A 7858-nucleotide genomic window follows, 5' to 3' on the forward strand; every position below is an offset into this window, starting at 1 on the left:
GAATGAAACTTTCACTAGCTTTCTGGGCAATGCCATTCCCCACCCCTCTCATTCTCTAGGTGCACACACAGTGCTTTTGTCTGTACTTGGAAAAGAGGATTTATTTGCACATGCAAGACTCAGGATCACTGTTCAGCACTGACTTTGGTAGTAAAACTACCTTATAGTGTAGAAGGAGAACCATCTTTATAAAGATCAACTTAAATATATATATATTTTTTAATATTGTAAGGAGTTCCAAAACATGAAATGAAGGAATGAAGGAAGGGAAGGAGGAAAGAATAGAAAATGAGAAAGAAAAAGAAAAAAGGAAACCTCAGCATTTAATATACCAAATGCCATAAAATACTCCAGCAGAGTAGTATGTTAATTTTTTTAAAATATTAAAAAATACATTTAGTTTTCCAGCTGATGCCTGGGATGCTGTTTTCTTTTATTGTTCATTCATCTAATGCTAGCTCAGCATTCTCCCCAGTCAAAATAATATAGCTTCTTCACTGGCTTTTGTACATTCTTATTTGAGCCTTAACTCACTTCTACATCTTTCTATATGAAACAGGTGGGTATCCAGCAAAATGCAGTCATTATCTTCTTGTCTCCTCTTGAGCAGCAGTGGACAGTTCATGCTGACTCATCCTTCCATTCAGTGGGTTTATCAACACTGTTTATCTTTAGGAATGATCTAGTCACCAGTTCCAGAGTAAACTAAAGGCATTATTGTTATTGAGATTGTTGTTATTATTTTCTTCATTATTCAAGAAGGTGAAATCTCTCACTTTTCTCTAGAAACTTTGTGTTAGTTATCACTTGCAACTCCAGATGGTAGGCTGTTTGGTTAAAGATAATCACATGATTTCTCAAGGAATTCTATGTGTTTGTTATCTTTGTAGTTTGCATAGTACTTGTAAACTTTGAGGGGTAGACAGGATCATCAACAATGAATACCTGGAAAACAGCAGGTTTGGTAGTTTGAATGCAGAAATTAATCACATCACAATTCTAATAGACTGGACTATGTATGGAGGAGAATAAAGATGAAGTAGGTATACTAAGGTGAGACTGCAGAGATGCATCTATTCAAGGGAAGATCAAGACCAGGGAAGAGTTTAAGAATTCATTGAAACACAACTTCAGGCAATACTGCTTACCTGTGGAGTTGGAGGGATGAGGGAAGGCACTATGAACTGGAGTGGGATAAGGTTAAACATGATAGTCAGCTATCCAGTCTGGTAGATATACTATTTTAAAGAGCAACATAGCTTCAGTAACAGACTGATTTACAAATTGTAATAAAACCATTGAATGCTAGCCAACTGTCCAATAATGAAAATCTGTTTCTGAGTTTTGCCAGTTGTGTGATCACAAGTAGGTCATTCAACCTTTCTGAACTTGAATTTCCTTGTCTATACGGTGAAGAGTCATGTTGTATCATTTCTAGACTACTTCCCACTCATGCAACTACTGAATTCAGTACTAATAAGAAATGAAGAAATAATCTCATCCAATACCCAGATTTTATATATGAGAAAACTGAGCTCCAAACAAATAAAATGACTTGCCCAAAGTCACAATCATGATGATTAAGTCATAGGGTTAAAATAAAAAAAAAAAAAAAACTAAGTCAGGACCTATTTGTTCTAAACCATGTTTAAGGGAGAAAAAAATTAATTGATCCTTGCATAGTCCTTTCCAATACCTATATCAAAAGATCATAATTACAAATTGTGGTTTTATTTTTGAAAATAGATAGTAGTTCTGGAATGTGACAATGTTTATGCACATACTATATGTATAAGACATGTGGGTGTGTGTGATTTAAGAAGAAAATAATCATTTATCAAGAAAATTGTAAGCAATTTCCAAATGTGGAAATATTAGAAAGGTGGCAAGTAAATGGAGAAACAATAAGATTCTGAGACTTGTCCAGTCACTGGATTTGAAATGGTCTTATCTTCTTTCTCAAAGTCACACTCTTAGACAAGAATCTAAAAAATGAACTTAGTTTAGGATTAATTTTTATAGCCAGACCTTCCTCATCAACATAATTAATTGAAATTTAGAAAGGAATCCAAGTTACTTTAATAAAAAAAAGAACTTCTTTGGTTACAAGGTCATGAACCAACATCCTAACTATAGAATAATATTGGATTTCCACTCTGCAATAACCTCTCTCTGTCAAAAGGTCAAGGGTTAGTCAAGGACTGATCAGATCACCAGCAGGATGTATATATAGCCTTAACTATTTTCATTGGAGGATATTTTAGCTGATTAATATACAGGTCTGTCTAATCTATATGTCCTTCATTCACTGGGATATTGAACTGTGCTCAGTTACTCCTGTAGTTGATTAGTGATCCCAGCCACAAATGTATAGTATCTATTAGACATTGCAATAAACACATACTCAGAGCACCTCAGGGCATGTTTTCTTTGGCAGTGATAACTAGATGTGAAAGTAACAGAAATGAGTGGATTCTTCACATAATAAAACATAGTTATGGTAGTTCTTAGTCATTACCTTCTTGCTTTTAAAAAAGACCTTGCTGAAAAATTCTTTCCTTTCCTTGCCTTTTAGTCTTTTCTTCAACTTGCATTAAAAAAACGTTTCTTCCTCCCTTTTGGCCTTGCAATTTTTTTTTTAAATCTAAGTTCAAAGACCAGCACAAAACACAATTATCTTTCTTCATATTTCTGTGAAAGAACAGAGGAGACAAGGAGTGAGTCTTACTGAAGTGTCATTAATTCTAGGCTACCATGCATCCATCTTTCCCGTTAATTATTCTAGCACCTGTTGTCTTTGTCACATAGTAGAACACTTCCTTATAATCTATTATTGTTGTTAGATTTCATGAATTTTGTTCTCCATGGACTCTGACTCCTTGGTGATGAATTCTTTAGCTCTGGTAGTTTATGAAACAAATTAAAATACAAAATGATCCTTAGTTGTGTGTATCCTTAGCTGTATTTCTAAGGAAAGGGTGGCAGAGAGGTAGAAAAGCATAGAGAGGGTGCTAAGGATATTAATTCTTGGTAATATAAATTTATTATAGTATAGTATAAGTAATAATTTGCCTCTTTATATTATGAATGTGAATTCATTTTTCAGTGACTAACTGGAGGACATAGTCCTGAAGCATCCCATGAAGTCATTCACCAGGAAATTGAGGCTCAAATGAGCATTGTACCTTCTGTGCTGAAATTGTCCCATGTGGAAAAACATCCTTCAGAAACTTTAAGAGAACCTGCTGCATTCCTGATGGATTTGATCCACTCACTTTTGGAACCTCAACTCTCAGAATGAGCTATTTGATAGATGAGTGAATACAAACTCATGTAAACCACTCTTATCTAGAAATTGTTCCAGACTACTTCATGTTCTTTCTATCTAGTAATTCAACAGGAAATCTAGACTGGTTGGAAATGTTCCTATTTCACTTTCCTACAATGGTTTGCACAAGGAATATCCAGATTGTAAATCCCCTAAGGAGTGACAAACTGTGGTTCAAGAATCTTAATAATGGTCAAAACTAGGATCTCATTTATAGCAGCTTATTTAAAAATAGATTTTAATGCTAGTTTTGTTTTTTTAAAAATATATCACATACATTTTCTCCTCCAAGAGAGCATTCTTCATGGAAAATACTTTAAAAAAAGAGGAAGAGAAGGGAAAATGGCAAAACTGATCCATGTGTAGGAAAAAAATAATAAATTTGATAAGGCTTGCAATTTTCCATACCTATGGATGCCTCCACCTCACAGTTTATTTTCAGTCTCTAACTTGGTCTGATTGAATCCTAGCAGGAATTCCATACACTGAGAAACATTTCTTCTAATACTTTAGCAACCTTGGAAGCTTTTTGCTCTATTGTTAAAGATCTGTTCATAATAGGAGGACATGAACAAGAGTTGAATAAAGAGGCATGGATGAATTAGAACTCACATATACACACTGATAAAAGTTCAACTGCCCAGGAAAAGTGTTTCATTCATTTCATTCATATACATATATATATATATATATATATATATATATATATATATATATATATATATACATACATACATATATATATATATATGTATATTTAGCTTCTTTTACCAAAATGTAAACTCCCTGATTAAAGGGTCCAAGTATGAAATCAGGGTTTCTTGAAGTAAAACTTCATCAGTTGGTTGTTAATGGAGTTATTCCTCTCCCTAGAGTAGCTTCTGGAGAAAAAGAATAATGTGAAAGTTCTTAAGAAGCCCCCTGGGGTTTATGAATCTGAGAATCTGATGATGACTAGCACATTCTTACTAGACAAAGAATAATTTCTAAGCTAAGATCTTTTATGTTGATTTGATGTCTTTGAAAGAACTTCACATTTATAACCATTAACTAGCTTTAGTAAAATTAACAGGAATATTAGTAAAATATACATTTACCTCAAATTCAAATACTTCAAAATATTGTATAAAGAAATGCTGAAGATATTTCCAGAAGGGATTCAGAAAATAAAGTTTTTTGGAATTAACTTTAGAGTTTATTATTTTTTAAACCTTCTATCTGAAGTCAAACCTGGAAAAAAGAGCAAATTGGCAAAGTCTGGTTCTTATTTAAACTCTGTCTCACAGAGTGAGAGTATGCTGTGGAGATCAATTCCCTAAATGATCTCCAACAAAACAAATGCTACCACTGACAAGAGTTAATAAAGACAATTCTCTAATTTTCTGTCACTCTTCCTGTTTACTGGTGAACTGAAATTCTCTCAACTTCAAATCTGTCTTCCCTACCTGGCTGCTACAGGTTGACAGATGGAGCAATGGTATTGAAAAAAAGAAAGGGGGAGAAAAAGGAAGGAAAGCACTTCAAAGCCCACTGTCCAAAATTTTTACAGTATAACAAGGATGAATATTTTCTCTTCTGTAAATTGAGGGGACTGGAATAGATGCTTTCTAAGGTCTCTTCAAACCCTAAAGTCCTATGATCTATGACTTAAAAGTAAAGAATGTAAATCAGAAATATGATTCTTCAGGCTTAACCACAACCACTAACAGAATGGGGGGGGGGGGGAGACTGGTGATGGAATTTACTTAAAAAAAACTTATGAAACCTTGACGGTTTCAGATAATCTCATTTTAATTTGTTGCAGGACTGGTAGCTGGCTGGCAGGCAGCAAAATCAAATCTCATTTCACTCATAGCCCCAGATACAATTGTTGTCTGAATTCAAGCATTCACTGCCACAGCCTGATAACAATTTCATGTGTCTGGGCTTCAATGAAAGATTCCTTTGATATTCCCATAACCCCACACCTAGATAGATGTGGAGTCCTGATGGAGTAAAGGAGAAAGATAATAAAGCAAAAGAAAAGAGACTTTTTCCCTCTTTCTAAAATGTAGAATGAATACTGTATTTATCATGTCACCAAATAAAGTGCACTCTATTTACTGTTTTCATTCTGCTAATACATTGGTTAAGAAACAGAGGAAGTGTCTTCTAAAAAGTCTGGTGTTTAATTTTCACCTTTGAACATTTGAGGAAAATACATGGTTAGAAATATTTGTTTAATTTTCAATAGTGTGAAGACCCCCAACCATTTTAAGCAGGAGTACATAACCTTCTTTTTCTGCCAAGGGCCATTTTGGATATTTATAACATCATTTGTTTGCTGTTTTGGTAAAACATTTAATTAATTCACTCTGAAAAAACTCCTAGATTAAATTTTGAGATCCACATGGTTGCCATGGCAGAGTGAGATCACAGGTTTTCTTTGGCCTGGGTAAGAGATTCCCCTGATTTAGAGAGACTATCTCTAAAATACCAAATTTCTTCCAGGTCTATTACTGGTGGTAGGTATACTAAACTCAGAGCTCCATAATAACATTTGAGTGTACTTTAAAAAGATTTTCTGTAGATACTCTGTTCTTTGCCAATTTGCTCTTTTTTCCAGGTTTGACTTCAGATAGAAGGTTTAAAAAATAATAAACTCTAACGTTAATTCCAAAAAAACTTTATTTTCTGAATCCCTTCTGGAAATATCTTCAGCATTTCTTTATACAATATTTTGAAGTATTTGAATTTGAGGTAAATGTATATTTTACTAATATTCCTGTTAATTTTACTAAAGCTAGTTAATGGTTATAAATGTGAAGTTCTTTCAAAGACATCAAATCAACATAAAAGATCTTAGCTTAGAAATTATTCTTTGTCTAGTAAGAATGTGCTAGTCATCATCAGATTCTCAGATTCATAAACCCCAGGGGACTTCTTTAATTGACAGATGACCTCCATAAAGAGTTTTTTTCACATTGTCTCATTGGGTTTCAGTTCTGGCTTTTTTCATACTTTTGCTTTGAGCTTATCTCTTCTTTTTTCTTTTGCAAGGCAAATGGGGTTAAGTGACTTGTCAAAGGCCACACAGCTAGGTAAATTATGTGTCTGAGGCTGGATTTGAACTCAGATACTCCTGACTCCACGGGTGATGCTCTATCCACTGTACCACCTAGCTGCCCCAAAATTCTTCTTTCTGGTTAATTCAGTTCTGGAATAGTTTCTTGTTTTTTTGCCTACTTCCTTCTATTTGCTAGTTTTGCTTTGTTCCCCATCCCCCACACACATACATTCACACACTTGTCCTAGCTTTCATTTATTCATTAGTGAGAATAAACACAAATATCTTAAAAAGATTTCTACCCACTCCTAGACATGGTTATTATCCCTTAACTCTTCAATACCTGCCAGGCTTCTGCTTAGACTGTGACTGAAAGATGGAATTTCCTGAGATAGATGATCATTTTCAGAATCAAAGAATTTTAGTTGACTAGGACTTCAGTGGCTATCTAGATCTACACATAAAAGAAATTGAATCTCTACTGAACCTTGTGTTCTTCTTCCTAGTCACAATTAAATAATTTCCAAGATAGGACATAGTCATCCATTTTTAGTTCCTGAAGGTCTCTTCCCTGGATTTTAAGAAGATGGTGACACTCTATGAAATTGAGAGATTTGATAAAAAATAAAATAAAATAAAATAAAATGGTGAGGAGGGAAGCTAAGGGAAGCCTGAAATTTTTGTTTCATCCATCCTTAAAAGATCTACAGAGAAGAAAGTACAACAGTCCCTCTATAAACCACTCCAATACTCAACATCCCCTCTGTTAAAACATCCTATTTCTCTTCTGCTCTTCCCTTAATGAAGATAGAGGGTCACCAATGTCTTCAAAATAGTCCTTTCTACCTTTTAGAACACCCCCTCCATTCAATTTCTACTCTTACTATACTCTAAGACAAAATCAAAAGTTCACAGAAAATATGTATCTTCCCATTGTGAAAGTAACTATGAAATATCTTCTGGACAGATGCAGAGATGGATGGGATAATGAGACATTGCTTCCCTGTGCTATGTGAAATATGAGTTTAATACAACTTTTCATTTTTCTCCAAGGCACACAGCCCATCCCCTCTCTGCACTTTGCCAGTGTGCCCTTATGGATTACTCATTTTATTTATTTTTAATTTCACCTATACATTTGGATAAATGACTGTGTAGGTGGCAAGATGAACTCTTAATGAGAGGAGTTGTTGCTGATAACCAGGAGGAGTAAAACCTTTAATCTCTGTCAAGGATATAGTGTAATTTTGCTGTGGGAGTGACATTATAATGAACACTGAAATCAGATTTCCTTTATACCTTTCTCTCACTGCCAAAACCCCCTCCCTTCAAAAAAAATCATTTAAAATCTTAACATGAACTTATAAGAAAATATTTCTTTTTCTGTTTTGTTTTGTTTAAAAACTAACCAAGGACTAAAAACTAATTTAGGAAGGGAAAAGAATTAGAAATTCTCTAGCTGAAGGGACAGCAATTAGACTGAA

This window comes from Macrotis lagotis, chromosome X (assembly GCF_037893015.1).
Source record: "Macrotis lagotis isolate mMagLag1 chromosome X, bilby.v1.9.chrom.fasta, whole genome shotgun sequence".
Lineage (NCBI taxonomy): Eukaryota > Metazoa > Chordata > Mammalia > Peramelemorphia > Peramelidae > Macrotis > Macrotis lagotis.